A 23,407-nucleotide genomic window follows, 5' to 3' on the forward strand; every position below is an offset into this window, starting at 1 on the left:
TCAGCACCAAGTTTAAGATGTACTGCGTATTACAACCATTGGCGAATATGTGTAGAAAGCACTTCTTTATTAATTTGCTAGCGTTTTACAGTTCTTTGCATTGTCCATGACTACTTGAACGACATGTCCAGCTCCGATTTCTTTACTTACATTAATCAAGACCTCAAAAATATATTTGTCACTTTTAATTGCACCAGAAGTATTAATCCCCTTGATGAACGTTTCTCACCTTGGACAAACCAGCATTACATTGATCAATGGTCTTCTTTGAACATTAGACCAATCATGACTCACAATTGTCCATCCTGAAAGCAAAATATTTACAAGTATTATTTTGGAAACACTCTCTGTGACTTCGATGTAACATTTGTCCAAGAGAACATTTCGTATCGTGTGATACAAAGAGGCTAAAAATCCTGGTCCAAACTCACCGATTGTCTTCCAGGTAGCCTTCCATGATTGCTTTCTACCATGACCAAAGCACTTCCAATGAAGAAAATCGCTTTGGCGAGCGGGGTTTGTGCTTCTTCTAGAGACTGTATTCGAAAGCTTTTATGCAATGATTTTTGACGCATTTGTCCAAGTCCACCTCCATTGTGACGCTTAAAAGGAATGTTGCTTGACATTTCCTCTCCCAGTGCACGTTGTTCTTGAAGGTTAGTTGATGTCACCACAGGATTACCAGATCAGTTAATATTTGGTTGTGACTGCTCTTGACTTCCATCCATAACAGAGCTATGTATCCGCTGTCTCTTGCCACCCTTTTTGATGAGCTCGTCGCTCAAACGCTTTGCAATTGAAGTGCTGAGGATGTTTAGCTTTCTTAAAATTCTTTTTAATGCTACTCAAAAAATGGTCCCTAATACGTTGTGCACCACCTAATTTTGTACTGAAGCAAAATTTACATTTCCACTCCATATATCAATTGCATATGTTATTAGCATAATCCCACTCTTTGCCAAGGGCTTTTTTATTCTTTGTCTTTTTCATACCACTTGTGCCAACATTTTGCTCCATTGCTTTCAATTTAATACTCAAGGCATAAGAACTAGATGTTCAATTTTTAAAATATTTTATTCTTTTCAATATATATTAGAAAAACATTCACTAAGAAAGTAATCAAATCTACACAGTATGAGATTCACTACAACATAAACAGGTGCCTTCGACGCAGATTTCGACGCCAACCGTCGAAAATTGCATCGAAATCCTCGTTCCTATGAAACAGTCAAAATACGCATCGATATCTACGTCGATAATCCTAGTTTTCGACACATATTTCGACACCTGTATCGACGCCTATATCGACGACCATATCATGAAAAAAAAATCTTGGGCAGAGGACAGGCAGCCTGGCCTGTGTCCAGTGAAAAGATGGACACAGCCACAATAGACTGCCTGTCCTCTATCCAAGAAAGCGAGCACCACCAAAATCAATCGTGCTCCCACAAAAATTTCGGCAGAGTTCCCTTCGTTTTAACATAAACTTTTCAAAAAAAAACCATATATACGCCTCTTACATGATATCCATGTAGGATCTCACATGAGATTTAAGGCACAACTTGATGAAAAAAATGAAAGTAAAAACAAATTGGACCACATATATAACGAACTTTGTGGAAAACCATAACCAAATTAAAACCATAACCATAACCATGATCAAAACCATAACGATAACCATAACCATAAACGAAACAATAACCATAACCATAAAGTTCGTTTAAATTCCTACATAATTACCATAACCAAAACCATGATCAACACATGTCCAAAACAATATATAACCATGTCCAAAACCATGATCAAAACCAGCCATAACCATAACCATAACTATAATCAAAACCATAACCAAAACCATGATCAACACCTATATGTGCATGTCTATACAAGAAAGAAACACAGAGATGTGTCTGTGTCTCACAAAACATATATAAAAAAACCATTGATGACTCGCGCGTCACAACCTGCACATAAAGGGACAAGTCACAAAATTAGTATGATATTACTTCACATATACTTAATTAATTAAGTCAACTCACACATATTATTTGTCTCGATCAAATGTCTCACCTCAAACAATCTGCGAGACTCTAAGGCCTCCCAGTCTATAGTCTCTCTTGCGACGGCAGCAAGATCATTCAATACATCATAAATGCCTTTCCGATATCCATCTATCTCCTCCTGGTGTGTCGGGGCTCGATACATTGCAAGATTATGCGTTTATACAAAAACCAAAGTAATTAAGAATACATGATTCATCGATCTTGAAAAAAAACGCCATAGCTAGGATTGGATTGGAAACAAACTCATAGCGAAAGGTGTCAAAGCCTCCGCTGCCAAGATGAGATGTGCCCGTAGTCTCCCTACGTACCTCCGTGGCGAGATCCTGCTATCTGAACCTCGTGTCCGCTATCTCCTCCTCCTCCCTGATCTGCTGCCACGACTCGTGTGAGATGCCCGAAGGCTTTGGCGAGCCCTGCCTGAGCTCTGCCTAAAAGCCCGACGAGCTACATCTCGACGATGTTTCACGGTGTCCCGTGCAACATTTGTGATCCACCTCCTGGGAATATTTGCTGAACCTGGAACAGGCCGATACTCTCTCATGATGGTCTCCACTATATAATTGACTTTGTTGTGGCCCTGATGAGTCCAAGACGTCATGATGGTGCTAGAAAACTTCACCTCTGCGTGCTGGCAAACCCACTGTCTCATCTCAGTCCCGACAATATCCATGTTAGTCTATCCATCTATTCGTACAGTATAGACCTTGGAGGCACTAGGATCGTGTGCCCCCCACCAAGGTGTCCAAGGTGTGCTAAGAGGTGTGTCGAGAGGTGTGCCTGCATAGTACGAGGGTCATGAGCGAGGAGGGGTCGAAGCATCTGTGGACCCTCCTCCACAGCAACCACCACCTCCACCTGACGACCGTCAAGATCGGTGAGTGCGCGTATGAAGTGTAGATTCTAACGTACCCGCCTCTGCCGTACCCCTAGGTGTCAAAGCGATCGTGATGGGATACCTTCCAAGTGTCGTACCCATAGGCGTCGGATCCTCGGGTGTGAAGCCTGGAAGCGTGGTACATGTACCTCTGGCTATCCAATACTGAGATGCATGTGCCATCTGAGTGGGCGTCATCCGTGTGACGAAGTCCATAAATGCATCTGCACTCATAGAACCGGGAACTGGCAACTGGTCTGCCATACTAAAGTCTTGCACAAAGAAAGTAAACGAAAGCGTCAGAACACCTATGTTTAAATTAAGAAAGAGCTTAATTGTAAATCAACGTCTTCACACAAACACTTATAGGCCTCGACTAGTGAGGCATCATCGATAAGATCTTGCACCGACTTTCCTCGAGGAGCTCTTGCCCTTCAAATACTTGTTTATTTCTTGGAGCAACCTGAACCACAAACCACCATTGTGGCTCTCGAGGGTCCGGTACAAAGACCACTTGCTCGCAATGTTTGGGGAGCGCAAAATTGTCGCTCGCATCTGTCCAAACCTTTGTAGAATCTATCTGCACAAGTTTGTTTCCATCTCTACGTACCGTTGCATTGCAACCAGAAGTAATCACCTTGAACCACTTCACATCCAACAAAAACATCTCAAACCGTCTGAACCTGACTTTCAAGATATCTCCAGATTACTAGTGCTCTCATTCATGTCTCTGGCACTGGCCCTCCTCTTTTGCATGAAACTAACCATTACCCCACTGTCAAACGTGTTTCTTCTGCTGTCAATTTGTTGTGTTCTGAAATGCTTTCCATGCGACCACAGTGCCATGTATGTATGATACCTCCAGTCACATCCAATAGCCAGCTCTTCCTCTTCTAGAGATATGGGTTCTCCAATCTGTCGAGCTGCTCTCACTGTCTTGTCCAACCATGCCATTGTAGGGAATTCAGGTAGAGGAGCGAGATGGTCTGGCAAGGGTAAGCCTCTAGTCGTTCGGCTTCGCCTAAAATTGTGTCGCTCCTTATTGCGTCTCTCTTTCTCTTCTTCGTACCTTTCAAGCCATTTTTGCATTGGCTCTTAATTTAGTATACAGAACTTCATGATCTTTTCTTGCATGGCGTCGTCCATTTTCTTCGGCACCCCTTGCCCCTACGGCTCCTCTCCAATCAATCTTGCATCCTCCTCATCGCTCCATAGTCGAGGCATTTCTGGGTCAGAAACGAATAGAAATTCGGTCGTCAAGACAAGAGACTCTTGCACCAGCCATGCTTGTGCCATGCTCCCCTCTGGACGCGCTTTTTGGAGAACAAAACCCTTAAGTGTTTTTATGAACCGCTCTAGAAAGAACATCCAACGGCTATGGACTGTACCTGCCACTGCAACCTCATCTACTACATGGACGAGCAAGTGCATTTGGATAGTTAGGCAGCTCGTGGGTAGATACTTCTCAATCATGCAAAATGCCTCAATGGAGTTAGCCCTTGTGACTGCAATGGATTCCTCTCGTATCTCCTTGGAAGAGATCCACCGCACTAGCTCTGAAATCTTATATATGCAGGACCGCACTTTCTCCGTTAAACACCCCTTGATTGCAGTTGAAAGAATAAATTGCAAGAACTTAATCCAGTAGTGCATTTTCAGTCCTGACAGTTGATCGTCATGAGTGAATGCTGTCTTGAGACACCTCATGCATCCTGTTGGTGTCCTGAACTCTAAAATCACCCTTTTGACTTGTCGTTCCTCGCTTTTTAGCAATACCCATGGCGCTCTTGGAAGCTTTGTTTCGCCCGCTGCATTGGTGAAAGGCCACACCTCTGGCATCTTTTCAACTGACTGCAAATCATCTCGTGACTCTTGATTGTCTTTCATTCCCATGATTATCTTCCAGAGGAGCTCTCCCACATTCTTGAATATATGCATTGGATCCATCAAATGGTTAATTAGTAGATCACCCCAGTACGGCACCGTATGGAGAATGGACAAATGCTGCATTCCTGGAACAGGTTGCCCCTCATGTTGGTCCCATCAACGACGCCACTCTTGTACATGCATAGGAGGACATTTGACGCGACCAAGCTGACCTTCGCGCAAGTGATGGCCATCTGGAAAATAACGATGGTGGCCTTGATAAATTGTCTTTTGAAGCGAGGCATAATAGCGCACATCTAAAGACGGCCCACAAATTGGACATGCATTGTATCTCGAAGTTGTAAGCCCTACATATACATGATTCAGTACTACAGGAAGTGCTTGCGAATAACGACAATTTTGTAAATCATCCACCATTACCAAAAGCTTCACCATATCCTAGCCAATCATGCATAGTTCACATAAGAAGTCCATGGATCCTTGCATGTTGTTGTCCTGCTGGTTCAACTGCATCCGCTATGTCGATCCCATGCCATAGCTCCTCAAGCTCGTCAACTAGTGGTGCGAGATAAATATCCATGTTTTTTGTCTTGAACTTACCAGGCATCGTAGCCTAATATCAAATGACCCTTCTTGATGGCAAGCCACGGCGGGAGGTTGTAATTGACAAGGCACACAGGCCAAGTGCTCCATGACGAGCTTCTCAAGCCAAATGGATTGACTCCATCCATTTCCATGCCCAAACGCAAATTGTGTGGTTCACTCTTAAAATGTGGCCAGGTATCTTCAATGTGCCTCCAAGCCTTTGAATCAGCGAGTACCCTAAATGTTGCGTCACTGGATCTATTCGTAGAATGCCACCACATCAACTTTGCAATGGAACCACAATGAAACATGCTTTTTATCCTTGGAATAATAGGGAAATGCCACAACACTTTAGATGGCACTGACTCGCCAACCACATCTTGTTTGTAGCGCATTGCTTCACACTTAGGACACGACAAACAATTTGCAAATTCATTCTGAAAAAGAATGCAATCATTTGGACATGCATTAAATCTTGTTGTAGTCCGAGCCAACTGAGGTCAATAGTCGCTTTGTGTCTGGCCTGGAGGGGACCATTTCATTGCCATCCAAGAGTAGTTGCTCTCGCAACAACCTGTTTAAGCCACATTAAATTAAAACCTCCCCAAGCACATCACCGTTACAATCGGAAAATCTCTTTTGTAAGTTACGTACCTAAATAAAGTAGTGACGCTTACATCTGACCACCCGTACACTGACTGCAGATTCAAAAACGACAGACAAGTACGAAGCACAGATATTTTGGCGCCTTCATAGACGTGCCAACTTTCTCAACATGTCTTCAGGAGATAGGTGCACATCTTCTAGTGCTGCTTCGTTAGCGTTCTCCTCGCTTGGCTGGAAGAAGGCATCCAGCATCTCCTCCATGCCGTCGTCTTGTGTCTGTAAGCCCTCATTTTCTTCCATCCTTGGCTCTGGATTGGTCCGGACCTTCAGGTATAATCCTTTTTCTCTCTCTCTCTGATGTAGATGTTATGTCGCAAAAATCAATGCCCGTTCCGTAGGAGTTATATCGTAGATTCTGTACGGTTTCTCTAGCAAACTCTCCGTACTTGTGCACATGCCCATTACATATCCTACGCTTGCGCAGGATCTAATACTTACAGAGCGTGCACGAGCATGCAATCTTTTCCTCCATGTTAGTTGATGACGTTACCATCTACAATGATTATGAATGTTGTCTCAATATATATACTCCTCACAATGTAAACTACCTCGCATTCTCAAGCCTTGTACGATCTCCGCACACCTCGGTCCAGAGGTGTACGGAGATCAGGACCATCGGGTCAAAATATCGTCTTTATTGGTCAAATCCTATATGGGTTTGACACATACCTGCACACTGAGGTGTACATGACGATGCATGTAGCGGGAAAAACCCCTTTGCCTCTTCTAGTTCCATAGTTTCTTCTAGAGAGAGAGAGAGCGATAGAGAGAGTTTCTGTCCTTTTCACACAATTGGTCAGCCAAGCTAACTCTTTCACCACTACTCTCTCTCTCTCTCTCTCTCTCTCTCTCTCTCTCTCTATATATATATATATATATATATATATATATATATATATATATATATATATCACTCTCTGTCTCTCTATCTCTCTCTCTCTACTTCCCTCTCTCTCTCTCTCTCTCTCTCTCTCTCTCTCTCTCTCTCTCTCTCTCTTTTTAATTTCCCAAGTTAATGAGGCCTTCTTAAAACACCCAATGTATCACGGCTTGGGAGAAATCCAGAGAGTCTCACTTCAGCCATTACACCACACACGTTGCCCCAAACTACAAATCTCTCTTCTTTTCCGAACGAGGTAACCGGACCCATCCCTACATCCTTGAGCCCATCCCGTTGAGTGCGATTCGCACCATTGCTCCCATTCTCTACGCTGCGAGACAGGACGTTGGGGCACTGGCGAGGAGTGTCATCGACTTTGCACCTTATGCCCTCGTCAAGTGCAAGAGAGTGAGTACCACACACTACTTGAGTGCTCAGCTTTTGACCACATTAGGTCCTCTTTTCCCCATATATTCAGCCATGAGCTCTCCCTACATACCTTCCTCTCCCAACCACGATGTGGACTCTCTATTGCGACACTCATTTCAACCATTTTTGAGCATCGAGAGTCACTTGTGGCCTCCACTCACACCACGTGACATATTCATTTGGTCCCATAGGTCATATTTGACCTCCGAGGACGATAATAGAACTCTCTCTCTCTCTCTCTCTCTCTCTCTCTCTCTCTCTCTCTCTCTAATTTCCTACACACACACACACACACATTTCTCTCTCTCTTTATTTTCCTACATACACACGCATTTCTCTCTCTCTCTCTCTCTCTCTCTCTCTCTCTCTCTCTCTCTCTCTCTCTCTCTCTCTCTCTCTCTCCCCCTCCCCCTCCTACACATACACACACAACAATGTAGCTTGAGAGAGAGAGAGAGGGAGATGGGGGGGGGGAGGGGGGGGAGAGGGGGAGGGGGGGGAGAGAACAATACCTGCACTGTAGGTTTCCAAGAAGGGGCTAGATCTGTGCGCGCGCTGGCAGGTGAAAATGACCGCCTGCACGCGGATTTGGTTTTTTTTCCCAAAAAAAATTTCGCCGATATACGCGTCGATATACGCATGTAAATACACCTGGAAATACGCGCTTTTCAACAGACATTGCCATGCGTATTGCCACGTACGTATCGACACGGGGTATACCCGTCGAAATGCATGTGGAAAGGTACGGTGCGTCACAATGTTGCGCGTCGAAAAGCGCGTAGTGTTGTAGTGATTTGCAATGCACTCTAGTCGATTCACATTCGATCACATATGTTGTGAGCAAACTTACACATTGCAATGCACTCTCTACATGGCATTAGGAATACAACAATGCTATGCTTTCTCAATGCAATTGTAAATATGATGATTATTTATACATCCTCTTCGATTTAATTTGCAAACAATAAGACACATCTATTTTCAAATGCTACAAAGAATAAATAATTTCTACACTAAAACAATGATAAGTATTTGCAAAACACACATGAAAGCAATAATATCTATGATTGGTCATGTCATGCACTAACAATCTTTCATAATACATAATGCACTCCCTATATAAACCAATGCATGAAACAACACAAAAAAATCTTCAATACAATCACACAATTAAGGAATACTTGTACCCAGTCACAAGGATTGTAGTCCCCTTATGCATCCAATTCAATATGTAAAAGCTATTTTCACCCAATTAAGGATTATAGTTCTTATCTTGCACATTGACATTGTATATCAACTCAAATTTATAATGGTGAAAAATGCAAGACTTCAAGGATTTTTATATATCCAATACACTAGTACAGGGCATCCAATTAACCTTGACTATCGACTCATCATTTACATATACTCATCTTCTAAAACCAACTTCATCCCTTTTATGAACCAATGGCTTTGTCGCAATAAGCATGACTCTCTAAATTCTCAATTGTTTTAGTTTCGTACCTTTATGTTCGATGAAGGATTTAAATATTTTTAAAAGTGATTATCGAATTAAAAATCACATTCGGCAAAAAAAAAAAGGACTTGTGACTCTGTAACCTTAGGTCAATTCAAAATAAGATGATTGTATCCAATGCTCGGATACACTCCCAAGGATTTGCCTAGTCAAAGCCCACAATTAGCAAGGGTTTTACTTTATATAATTACGTCCGTCGGGCTTTCTTATTTTTGCGACGGTTCCATCTGGCAATTGCTTTTACTCAGAGGGCCCGCCAAGAAGATAAAGAATCCAACGGACCCGAATGGAATATGTATATACACGACGGGCTAACCTGCTCTATTGGTTTTTGTAAGTCATCATCAAGATCACGTTAATAATTAACGTGATCACGTCTTTTGTTTGTGTAATTACTAGTGTTATTAACATAATCACACAATCATGATCACATCAATGAAATCCTTGCTTTTGCCACATGTCAACATTTTGGGCTTGCTATCTTAAAGATCAAGAATTTTTCATTAAAAATTCTTGTAGGGTCCCCAAATTTTGCAAAAATAAAAATCCTTTCAAACCATCTCAAATAAATAAGTGAATGATGAGTTTAAGAAATTAAAACCCCCTAAAAATTTAAAAGTTAAAAGACTTTTCGTATCCATATAAAGAGATGATTTGAGTGTGGATTCATATATTTGTACTTTTCTTTGTGTTTTCGTTTCCTCTAGGTTTTTTGCTCTATAGACTTCCTTTGCACTATGCACTACATAGCTAATGAATTTATTTTTTGGAGCCATTAGGAAATGTATACAAAAAGTTTCTTATGTGCCTATTAATGAAATTATTAGTAGATAAATAACTACTAAAGTTTGATACAAAAATTTGATGAAAAAAGCATACCATTTTCCATTTCACCCATTTTGAGCTAAGTTACTCATGAGTTAACAACTCCTTGATTGATCGATATGTGCATGTATATGTCTGAATGTGTATATATGTGTGCATGTATATATGTGATTGTGCATGTGTGTGTACATGATGTGTATATGTATTGTGAATGTGTACATGTGTGTGTCTGTGTGTTGGGGGGGGGGGGGGGGGGGGGGGGGGGGGGGGGGGGAGGGGAGAGAGAGAAGAAAGAGAGGGAGAGCATGTAGGTTTAGAGCCGCCCCACATTGGTTGTGGTTCACTAACAGAGAAAGAACGATCTAGCATGCTCATCAAACAATACATTGTGCTATCACGAGTTATTATGACATATATAACAATCTCAGGGAATTCACTATTAATAATGGGGAGATGTCACTTGTGTGCATCCAAACTACAGAAACCCCCCTATGTACGATATCTTACATGCTAACCTACCCCCTACATACGGAAAAGATATGGCTATTTTCGCAATGAGCCATCTCCCCTCATACGGATTTTGTACAGAATATAATGACCCACTATTTTAAGTATACTAGTAATATGACAATTTTAGAAGCACGTGCTTATGCAACAATACATGCTGAATTGCAAATGAACGAAAGTGTAGATTGTAGTGCTGAAAATTTCTTACCCTTCTGTAGGAAGGACAAATTTTGAGTTCACCTTACTTACAAAGAACTAAAATCTCTCTTACACACACACATACATGTGCAAGTGCATAAAAAGCATTATTGGGTTTGTAGTATTTTTGACAAAAACCTACGGAGACGCCATTTCACTTCAAAGCACAAATAGACAAACTTTCCAAAAGACACTAATTGAGCAAGACACTAATTTTAAAATCTATAACTCGTTTTATTGTAAAAACACTACAACATAATACCCAGCTTTCGACGCATCGTACCTTTCCACACGCTTTTCGACAGGCATACTGCTCGTCCATATACGCGTGGAAATATACGTGGCTATAAGCGTCGAAAGCTGCGTGTTTCTACGTGTATTTCCACACGTATATCGACGAAAAAAATTTGGGGGAAAAAATCCAATCCGCGTGCAGGCGGTCATTTTCGCCTCCGAGCGCGCGCACAGATCTACCCTTGGAAACCTGCAGCGCAGATATTATTGATCTTCCTCCCCCCCCCCCCCCCCCCCCCCCCCCCCCCCCCCCCCCCCCCCCCCCCCCCCCCCCCCCCCCCCTCTCTCTCTCTCTCTCTCTCTCTCTCTCTAGCTACATTGTGTGAGAGGTGTGTGTGTGTGTGTGTGTGTGTGTGTGTGTGTGTGTGTGTGTGTGTGTGTAGGAAAGAGAGAGAGAGAGAGAGAGAGAGATTGTGTGTCTGTAGGAAATCACAGAGAGAGAGAGAGAGAGAGAGAGAGAGAAATGTGTGTGTGTGTGTGTGTGTGGGTAGGAAATCAAAGAGAGAGAGAAATGTGTGTGCGTGTGTGTGTGTAAGAAACTAGAGAGAGAGAGAGAGAGAGAGAGAGAGAGAGAGAGAGAGAGAGAGAGAGAAATGTGTGTGTGTGTATAGGAAATTAAAGAGAGAAAGAGAGAGAGAAATGTGTGTGTATGTGTGTAAGAAATTAGAGAGAGAGAGAGAGAGAGATGTGTGTGTGTGTAGGAAATTAAAGAGAGAGAGATGTGTGTAGGAAATTAAAGAGAGAGAGAGAGAGAGAGAGAGAGAGAGAGAGAGAGAGAAATAGAGAATAACAGAGAGATCGAGGGAAATAGAGAGAGAGAGAGAGAGAGAGAGAGAGAGAGAGAGAGATAGGGAAATAGAGAGAGAGAGAGAGAGAGAGAGAGAGAGAGAGAGAGAGAGAGAGAGGGAAAGATAGAGAGAAGTAGAGAGAAGTAGAGAGAGAGAGAGGGAGGGAAAGAGAGAGAGAGAGAGAGAGAGAAGTAGAGAGAGAGAGAGAGAGAGAGAGAGAGAGAGAAAGAGATAGGGAAATAGAGAGAGAGAGAGAGAGAGAGAGGAGAGAGAGAGAGAGAGAGAGAGCCAGAGATAGAGGTAGAGAAACAGAGAGAATTAACTAGAGATAGCTACGAAGATGGATAGAGAGAGAGAGAGAGAGAGAGAGAGAGAGAGAGAGAGAGAGAGAGATAGTAGTAGATAGAGAAAGTCTCTATCTATCTCTCTCCCTCTAGAAAAAACTATGGAACTAAAAGAGGCAAAGGGCTTTTGCCCGCTACATGCATTGTCATGTACACCTCGGAAAGCACCTATGTGACTACCCATATAGGATTTGACAAATAAAGACGATATTTTGACCCGGTGGTCCTGATCTCCGTACACCTCTGGAGCGAGGTGTGTGGAGATCGGGTATGGGTAGAGAATGCAAGGTAGTTTACATTGTGAGGAGTATATATATTAAAACAACATTCATAATCATTGTAGATGGCAACGTCATCAACTAACATGGAGGAAAAGATTGCATGCTCGTGCATGCTCTGCAAGTATCAAATCCTACGCAAGCGTAGGATATATAATGAGCATGTGCACAAGTACGGAGAGTTGGCTAGAGAAACCGTACAGAATCTACGATACGAGTCCTACGGAACGGGCATTGATTTTCGTGACATAACACCTACATCTGAGAGAGAGATAAAAAGAATTATTCGTGAAGGTCCGACCAATCTAGAGCCAAGGATGGAAGCAGAGGAGGGCTTACAGATAGAAGACGACGGCATGGAGGAGATGTTGGATGCCTTCTTCCAGACAAGCGATGAGAACGCTAACAAAGCAGCACCAGAAGACGTGCACCTATCTCTTAAGGACATGTTCAAAAAGTTGGCACGTCAACCAATCTATGAAGGTGCCAAAATATCTGTGCTTCGTACTTGTCTCAAGAGTTAGGACGCCAGCAAGATGCATGCGATGTCTCAAGACAACATTCACCCGTGACGATCAATAATTAGGACTAAAATCGCACGACTGGCTTAAGTTCTTGCAATTTATTCTTCCAATTGCGATCAAGGGGTGTTTAACGAAGGAAGTGCAGTCCTGCATATACAAGATTTTAGAGATAGTGCGGTGGATCTCTTCCAAGAAGATACAAGAAGAATCCATTGCATTCGCAAGGGCTAACTCCATTGAGGCAGTTTGCATGATTGAGAAGTATCTACCCGCGAGCTGCCTAACTATCCAAATGCACTTGCTCGTCCATGTAGTAGATGAGGTTGTAGTGGCAGGTACAGTCCACAGCCGTTGGATGTTCTTTCTAGAGCGGTTCATGAAAACACTTAAGGATTTTGTTTGCCAAAAAGCGCGTCCAGATGGGATCATCGCAGAAGGATGGCTGGTGCAAGAGTCTTTTGTCTTGATGATCGAATTTCTATCCGTTTCTGACCCACAAATGCCTGGACTATGGAGCGATGAGGAGGATGCAAGATTGGTGAGAGAGGAGCCACAGGGGCAAGGGGTGCCGAAGAAAATGGACGACGCCATGCGAGAAAAGATCATGAAGTTCTGTATACTAAATTTAGAGCCGATGCAAAAATGGCTTGAAAGCTACGAAGAAGAGAAAGAGAGACGCAATAGGGAGCGACACGATTTCAGGCGAAGCCAAACGACTAGAGGCTTACCCTTGCCAGACTGTCTCGCCCCTCTACCTAAATTCCCTACAATGGCATGGTTGGACAAGACAGTGAGAGCAGCTCGACAGATCGGAGAACCCATATCTCCAGAAGAGGAAGAGCTGGCTATTGGATGTGACTGGAGGTATCATATATACATGGCATTGTGGTCGCATGGAAAGCATTTCAGAACACAACAAATTGACTACAGAAGAAACACGTTTGACAGTGGGGTAATAGTTAGTTTCATGCAAAAGAGTAGGGCCAGTGCTGCCAGAGACACGAATGAGAGCACTAGCAACCTGGATTACTGTGGTCTGGTGTCAGATATCTTGAAAGTCAGCTTCAAACGGTTTGAGATTTTTTTGTTGGATGTGAAGTGGTTCAAGGTGATTACTTCTGGTCGCAATGCAATGGTATGCACAGATGGAAACAAGCTTGTGCAGATAGATTCTACAAAGGTTTGGACAGATGCGAGCGACACGTTTGCTCTCCCTGAACATTGCGAGCAAGTGGTCTTTGTATCGGACCCTCAAGAGCGACAATGGTGGTTTGTGGTTCAGGTTGCTCCAAGAAATAAACAAGTATTTGAAGGGCAAGAGCTCCTGGAGGAAATTCGGCCAGACAACGCAGATACTACTGTGAATTTAGATTAGATGGACGAAAGTATGGCAGACGATGCTGACAGATATACAAGGGATGATGCAGACAAGGCAGTTATGACACTTGTAGATGAAGATGCAATGGATGAAGACAATCTGTCAGAACGAGTTGGGGTAGAGTTATGTCTGCAGTTAGAGATAGATGATGATACGGTGCAAGATCTTATCGATGATGCCTCAGTAGTCGAGGCCTGTAAGTGTTTGTGTAAAAACCTTGATTTAAAATTAAGCTTATTTTTAATTTAAACAAAGGCGTTCTGACGCTTTCTTTTACTTTCTTTGTGCAGGACTTTAGTATGGCAGACGAGTATCCAGATCCCGCTTCTATGATTGCGGATGTATTTATTGGCTTCATCACACGGATGACACCCAGTCAGATGGCAGATGCGTCTCAGTATTGGGTAGCTAGAGGCACGGGTACCACGCCTTCGGGCTTCACACCCGAGGGTCCGACGCCTATGGGGGGGACGCCTGGGGGGGGGGGGGGGGGATGCCTATGGGTACGATGCTTGTGAGGTCTCCCATCACGGTTGCTGCGACACCTAGGGGTACGGCAGAGGCAGGTACGTCATCATCTCCGCAGCACAAGCGCACTCGCCAATCTCGACGATCCTCAGGTAGAGGTGCTGGTTGTTGTGGAGGAGGGTCCATAGCACAAGCGCACTCGCCAATCTCGACGATCGTCAGGTAGAGGTGGTGGTTGCTGTGGAGGAGGGTTCCACAGATGCTTCGACCCCTCCTCACTCACGAACCCCGTACCACCCAGGCACACCTCTTGACACACCTTTTAGCACACCTCGGACACCTTGGGGGCACACGATCCTAGTGCCTCCAAGGTCTATACTATACGGGCAGATGGACAGGTTGACATGGCTAAAGTCGTGACTGAGATGAGACAGTGGGTTCGCCACCTCACGGAGCTACAGTTTGCGACCACCATTATGACACCTTGGCCTGATCAGGATCGTAGCAAAGTCAATTATATAGTGGAAACCATCATGAGAGAGTATCAGCCTACTCCGGGTTCATAGGAGCTTCCGAGGAGGTGGATCACGGGTGTTGCACGGGACACTGTGAAACATCATCGAGATGCAGCTTGTCGGGCTTTCGAGACCGGCTCGCCGAAGCCTTCGGGCATCTCACACGAGACGTGGCAGCAGATCAGGGAGAATGAGCAGATATCGAACACGCGGTTCAGACAGCAGCGTCCGGCCGCGGAGATACGACAGATGACCAGGGGCACATCTCATCTTGGTAGCGGAGGCTTCGACACCTTTCGCTATGAGTTTGTGAGTTTCCAATCCAATCCTAGCTATGGCGTTTTTTTTTTTCAACACGATAAATCATGTATTCTTAAATTACTTTGGTTTCTGTATAAACGCAGAATCTTGCAATGCATCGAGCCCCGACACGCCACAGGAGACAGATAGATATCGGAGAGGTATTTATGAAGTATTGAATGATCTTGTTGCCACAAGAGAGCCTGTAGGCTGGGAGGCCTTAGAGTTTCGCTGATCGATTGCGGTAAGACGTTAATATGTATGAGTTGATTCAATTAATTAAGTATATGTGAAGTAATATCATACTAATTTTTTGAGTTGTCCTTTTATGTGCACGTTGTGACGCGGAGTCATCAATGGGTTTCTATATATGTTTTGTGAGACACAGACACGTCTTTGTGTCTCTTTCTTGTATAGCCATGGTTATGGTTATTGTTTAGACATGGTTATGGTTATTGTTTTGTTTATGGTTATGGTTATTGGTCTTGTATATACATGGTTATGGTTATGGTTATGGTTATTGTTTTTGTATAGACATGGTTATGGTTATTGTTTTGTTTATGGTTATGTTTAACTTTATGGTTATGGTTATGGTTATGGTTATGGTTATGGTTATGGTTATTGTTTTGTTTATGGTTATGGTTATCGTTATGGTTTTGATCAATATGGTTGTGGCTATGGTTTTAATTTGGTTATGGTTTTGCACAAAGTTTGTTATATATGAAGTTTGTTATGGTTATGATTTTAATTTGGTTATGGTTTTGCACAAAGTTCGTTTCATCTCTAATTCCATCAAGTTGTGCCTTAAATCTTATGTGAGATCCTACATGGATATCATGTAGGAGACGTATACATATGGTTTTTTTTTTAAAGTTTATGTTAAAACAAAGGGAACTCTGCCGAAATTTATGCAGGAGCATGGTTGAGTTTGGTGTTGCTCGCTTTCTTGGGCAGAGGACAGGCAGTCTGGCTGTGGCTGTGTCCATCTTTTCATTGGGCACAGGCCAGGCTGTCTGTCCTCTGCCCAAGAAATTTTTTTTTTGATATGGTCATCGAAAAACGCATCAGTAGGGGCGTCAACCTTTCGACACATATATCGAAGAGTATTTTGACGGTTTCACAGAGATGGATATTTCGACGCACTTTTCGACATCTTGAGTCGAAATCTGCATTGAAGGCACCTTTTTTTGTTGTAGTGAAAGAGACACAACTTAACATTTGATAAGAATGGATAGCTCAAGAGACTCAATCAACCCATATGGATATAACGTTTAATTTTAAAAACTTAAACTTCTAAAGGTAAAATAACTATAGTTGAAGGGTTTTATAAAACATACATATTTAACCTGAGGCTCTAGACATGGATAAAGCTCAAGTTTATGGCGACCTTTAGAAGAAAACCTTGAAGAAAAGCGGAAAATTTACATAAGCTATACTATAAATACCTGGCAAAAACGGAAGAGGCAGCACGTCCTGAGCTAAGTCACGGTAGGTCGAAGCTTCAACCAAGTCGACCGTCAGAGTCGAACAAAGTGTGAAACGTCACACCACAGCTCTCAACCAGGTCATAGGACTCGTGTGACTAGGACAGTCGAACTCAACAAGTCATCAGAGGAACTCGACCGTGCACATCATGACTCAGCCCCAGGAGGTCGTGATTCAGACTCCAGAGCTGAGAGCACTGCACAGTGTAGGTGACAGCAACGACGACTCAGTGCTCAGTGACAACTTCGGACTCACAGGCAAAGACGATTCAGGATGAGTGTGAGGATTTTTCATGACTAAATGTGTCCCTTTAGTCCCTAAAGGTTGTGTATGCGTACAAACTTCACACGCCCATGGAGTTATGGACAAACCAACGTCCAAACTTTAAACTTCACAGGTCGAATGATGAATCTCGATAACAAAATATAAATTAGACGAAATTACCAAGATACCAAAATACCCTTGTATCTATTTTGGTTTGATTGTTCATGATTCCCTAATGTTTATTCTTTTTTTACAATTGAGATTCGTTTTTTATGCTTAGCATATAATCTATCACGAATTACCTCCCAAAAAAAGGCAATTATGTCTAAAAATAATGAAGTAATTCATCTCGAAAGCCTACATAACCAACTCAAATTCTAGTTTTAGTATCTTATATTGATAGACAATTAGTCTTCTTATGAAAAGCTATAATTTTTTTGATCTTCGGAGACATTTACTTTCACAACCAGGGATATTTTCGGAAATTTGAATCTAATTTTGGGAATTTATGACAAAATATAGGGGACATTTTGAAAATTTTTAAAATTTAAAGGGTATTTTGGGAATTTCCACAAATTAGAGGGGTATTTTGGTAATTTTCCCTAGATATTATCATTAAACTATAAATCATCACAAAATCTATAGTTCACTTTTGACGCCGGTTTTTGAAGGGCAATTGCATGGCTAGCCCTTCTAATGACAGATCAAACAGATTTTCTTCCTTCGGAGTTGAAGGGAAACTTCAATTTGATCCCTTCAAGTGCATGGTTTTTCACGAGTAAACCCTTCCAACACAAGGTTTACAGCCGTTTGAAGGATAAAAGACTGTCAAAAACTATCGTTGGTCAACTTGAGGTGACACCATAGGGTTGACCATAGGGTCTCTGTTTTTGCAAACCCATGTTTGCTAGATATAGGAAGCTCTAATATGAGTCCACAGATAGACATCCAACTTATGACAGCTTCCCAATAAAATGTCCTCCCATGTGAATTGTTGGAGATGTAGAGAAATCACAACTCCATGTAAGACTTATTGAGCTCTTGGGTCTTAATGCAAACTCCAATGCTAACAATTTGAATTGTTTTAATAAATCACATTCAGGAAGTACCCACCACTTAGTCAATATAAGAGTTATCACTTTGTGTGATTTTAGTCTAGTTTGTAATATTCTATCAACAATGCAAACACTCCACTTTGAATAATCTACAAATCATAATGTTTCATTTCCACTCTTGAGACTTCAAAAATCAAACTTTAAATTTTATCAAAGGATATAAAAAAAATGAGCTAGATCGGTCTACATTGACATTGATGATTGATGAGCACTAGAGAGGGGATCTAGGGGAGCTTAGGATGCTCTCTCTCTCTCTCTCTTTCTCTCTCTCTCTCTCTCTCTAAGAGGAGTTGTCCATAACCGCGTTCATTGTCGCGGAAAAACAAAGAAAAAAGGAGAGAGAAAAATTTGTGTGGACGGAAATAGCCATCGCTATGAATGCGGTAGTGGTTTATTAGCAATAAGCGCGATAATAGTCGTGGCAATATACTCGCTGCTATTACCGCCACCTTTGTTGTTGTTATTATCGCGTATATTACCGCTAAACGCCAATTCAAAAATAAAGGTGCTCATTTAATTTGGGTGGCCCAAATGAGCACCTTCATTTTTTACCTGCACAAAACAATATGATATCAATTGTTTTTTGGAAGAGTATAAAAAATACCAAAGAACTAAAATTGAATTTGCTTTACCTTAACAATTAAAAATGTAGAAGATCAACTATTTAAAAAAGTTACAATAAAAAGTAAATAGTTGTATATACATTGTGCCACATTGGGACTTTACGAAACTTTTGACAAAATATTTTTTTATCTAATCATCGTGCGTCGTCCAAAGGCACGTATTTTGGATCACTACGATTCTACATAAACCCAAACCAAATTAAACAATATCCGTAGCTCAAAACAATTGATACAAAATTACTTGTTTAAACTTACCGCTTGTAGTGGTTCAACCGCCGCTGCGTCGAATTTGCTCGCAACATATGTGGTTGTTTTCAGACAAATATCACCAATTATCAAATTCTGTATGTTGCTTTCGATACTTGACCATCTCTTTGGTTGGTCGAGAGAGAGTGACAGTTTCTTAAGTTAGCAATAACAATACCAAATTATCAACTACAATCTTTATAATCAACGATCGACGTTATAATTCAAATAATCTTACATATTTATTCTTCCAAGCTCCCTTGCCTCCTGAGCCATAGTGCATGGGAGTTTGTCTTGCGCGGGCCTTGCGTTGTTGTCTATATGATGAGCTCGTCGCAGCTTGATCGCTCTTTTCTTGAATTGCCCGCTCTCACTCGGCGTCTGACATTTGCCACCGTGGTAACTCCTGTCTGGATCTCTGACCTGGTTGGCTGCTGCGTGTTGCATAGTGGACTGCTTGTTTTTTAGAAATGTCTTTATGTAGCCCTCCAACCATTGTTGTAAAAAACGTTGATCGGGGGCGTTTGAAAATCTAGCTAATAGAGCGTCCTCAATGTACCGTGCATGATCGGACAGTTGATCTCTGAACTTTATAAAACAATTCTTATACGTTGAATGTATAAAAATTTGTAGATGCCATCGAAATGCCCTACCCTATGCTGTGCCGAAATCAACCTCCCCGCCATATTTAACCCTGTAGTAGCGTCCATGCATGTCTGGCACGGGTGCGTCAATATCCTTGTCCTCTCCGTCAGGGGCCGCAAACTCTGAAAGTGGGGACTCCGTTCCCCCGCCACTACTAAAACATGTGAAACCACAAGATCCGACGTCGCTTCGTCTCTCACGGTGCTCGCTGCCCTAAGACGAGCGTCGACGCGCGCTGCCAGAGGAAGACCATCGACGATGTTTTGGCGACGCCGGAGTGGAATGGAGTGGCGTAGGACCCTGCGATGCAAGGGGAGTAGGACCCTGCAATGGAATAGGAGTAGGACGATAGGAAGGGAGAGTAGAGGGAAGTGCCCTCGGTGCGAGGCTGTAGGTAAGGAGTCCCTCCCTCACTCCCCCATGGTCTAGTCTACGGAGAAATGCCGTAGGTCACAAGCTGCTGTGGAGTGTAGCGGCCAAATAAATCCTCCGTCCAACGGAGGTATTGTGTAAGATTTCCAGTTTCTGAAACCTTAAAGAGTGTATAAAGCTTAATTCAACTGATATGATTATTGAAAAAGCAACGTAGAATTGTCCGACAATGACAAATATTGGTATTTTTTAAATCTTAAGCACAGCAACCCCGTGCTAGAAATTTTCAGAATCAGATTTCGATAAAATTTAAAAAATGTACGGGCCCTGAAAGGTTACACTAGGAATTCAATTAGTTAAGTAAAATTGGATGGTTTTAGTAATTATTATTAACAAAGACTTTCTTTCCTAAGGTTCTAGAATTACTGATATTTCCAATTTTCATTATTAAAAGTCAGTGAAAATAGTCAAAATCAATTCTGGAAGCTGAGGGAAGAGTGTGCAGCTATGATGAACCTGCCTGGGCCAGATTTAGCAGCAGCAGGGGGGTGCCATCTTCAGCCTGGGGACTGCTTGAACTGCAAGCTACTACCTTTTACAACCTATGAGAGCTTGTGAGTGCCAGAAACCTATAAATAGGACCCCTTGCTTCACAATTTGATAGACTCGGAGCCTTGGTACATTCTCTCTCATCTATAGAGACCTCTACGCAAAAATCACTAGAGAGCAAAGCTCTAGTTGGTTAATCAACGGTAATTAGCATTAACCTTTCTTAATTTGCAAAGCTAAGTTAACCTATTTACAAATTTCTTAATTAATTAAAGATTAAACCTATGTATACTCAAAAATCCTCTCTTAATTCAAAATTCTCTGCTGATTATTGTGATTAACCTTAGGGATACTAAGCTAATTAATTATTATATCATATTAGGACTGAAATTACTCATTTCAATTATAAATTAATGATAATTATACTAATTAAGTTTAGATTAAGATGGAATAATTATCAGAGCTATGTTAGATTGTCATTATACTAGGAAAAGTATCTTGTAATTTTTTGAGTAATTTTCATAATTAATTAAGCAGAATTACACTGTTTTTGAGAGAAAAGTAAAAGGGAAAATGATCAAACTAATCCAAAATACTTTGAAATATTTATCAGAGGTAAACCACATCTTGGGAACCCATGATAATTATCTTAACCTCAGCTAATTAGTTTACCTAATTATCTTAGCAGAATTACACTGTTTTTAGGAGAAATTAAAAAGAGAAAAATAGTAAATTGATCCAAAATGCTTTGAGATCATTATCATAGGTAAATCACATCTTAGGGAACCCGTGATAATTATCTTAATCTCATATAATTAGTTTAATTAATTATCTCAGCATAATTATACTATTTTTAGGAAAAATTAAAAGGGGGAAAATAGAACATTGATTCCAAATTTTTTGATATAATTATGAGAGATAAATCACATCTTATGAAGCCGGTGATAATTGTCTTAATCTCAGATAAGTATTTTAACTAATTATCTCAGCATAATTACACTGTCTTTAGGAAAAATTAAAAGGGAAAAAATAGCAAATTAAACTAAAAACCGTTGAGATAACTATCAGAGTTAAATCACATTTTAAAAAAATCATGGTAATTATCTTAATCACAGATAATTAGTTTAGCTAATTATCTTAGTAGAAAAACCCTATTTTTTAGGGTAAAGTAAAGGGGGAAATTAGTAAAAATCATGTTATATGATTACATGCTATTTATGAGAGTTATATTACATGATTAAGATTCCATGATAATTATGTTAAGGTTAGAAACTTATTATAGATATTTATCTAAATCAAATTATACTAATTCTAACTGAAAACTAAAGAGGGAAATTAGTAAATCATGCTATATGAGTACATGCTATTTATCAAAACTAGATTACATGATGAAAAGGCCATGATAATTATGTTAAGGGTAGAAACTTAGTACAGATATTTAGTTTAGTCAAATTATACTAATTCTAGCTAGAAACTAAAGGGGGAAATTAGTAAATCATGTTATATGATTACATGCTATTTATAAGAATTAGATTACATGATGAAAAGACCGTGATAATTATGTCAAGGGTAGAAACTTAGTATAGATATTTAGTTTAGTCAAATTATACTAATTCTAGCTAGAAACTAAAGGAGGAAATTAGTAAATCATGTTATATGATTACATGCTATTTATGAGAGTTATATTAAATGATAAAGAGGCCGTGATAATTATTTCAAGGTTACAAAATTAGTATAGATATTTATCTAAGTCAAATTATACTAATTAGATAATTGGGTTCAAAAATTAAAAGATAATTACCAAAGGTCACAAATATCCTTATCTCCTTGTGATAATTATACCATAGCTAATTAGTGAGTTTAGAAAATTATAATTGATCAAAATCCTATTTTTAGCAAAAGATTAATTAAAATAAATACACTTCGCGGTCGAAAGTTTTTAGAAAAATTATCGTAAGTGTAAACTTGTGATATAAAGTTGAGAAAATGAAATATTTAAGAGAAAATAAATAGAATAAATATTAAGCTCAAAATAAGCAGATTCCAAGCTTAAAATTCGATGGGGAAATTAGTAAAAAGATATACAAAATTGTAAGAGAATTAAGGTAGCTTAAAAAACCCTTAGGGAAGATGTGGAAAAAGTTATCATACCTATATAAGCAAATGAGAAATTACTAAGTCAAGAGTTTACCAATTAAGACTATAAATTTAACTTTGGATGGATTACGGTGGAATACAAAGGTTAAGTTTAGATTTTGAATAATTTACCTAATGAGTAGACGTCCTTTTTATAAGGATAAGAAGTTATGGCACCTAAAAGGACCCAAGCCAATCCTACATCTGATGATGAGGAAAGAGCTCTAAAAAGAACTAGAGCGTCACACGATGATGACGTTGGGCCTAGTAGTAAACCTACGGAGGAGAGTCTTCAGGCGCCAGCACAGCAACATATGGTCGATCAGTCCCACGTGGGTTTCCCATTATTAAATTAAGTCTTTTAATAGTTTAAGTTCTTTCATAAGTTAGCAAAAGAATAATCGACCAAAAACGGAAGGTAACTTCCAAAGTGCATCTGTTTATAATGTAGGAAAGAATTGTTTGGGTTAAAACTGGTTGAATTAGGAAAGATATCATTGATCATCCTTAAGACAGCTTGTCTCAAGACACCTCCGACTCCTTGGTATATTTTGATGAATAATGATGGCTTAGCCACGGATAAGTCGGTTACCCCCATGAACGTAGAGTTTCTACTCCGTGTCATGTCTTGATGTTTCTACATAAGTTAGGAT

This window comes from Adiantum capillus-veneris, chromosome 12 (genome assembly GCF_014529385.1).
Source record: "Adiantum capillus-veneris isolate H3 chromosome 12, ASM1452938v2, whole genome shotgun sequence".
Lineage (NCBI taxonomy): Eukaryota > Viridiplantae > Streptophyta > Polypodiopsida > Polypodiales > Pteridaceae > Adiantum > Adiantum capillus-veneris.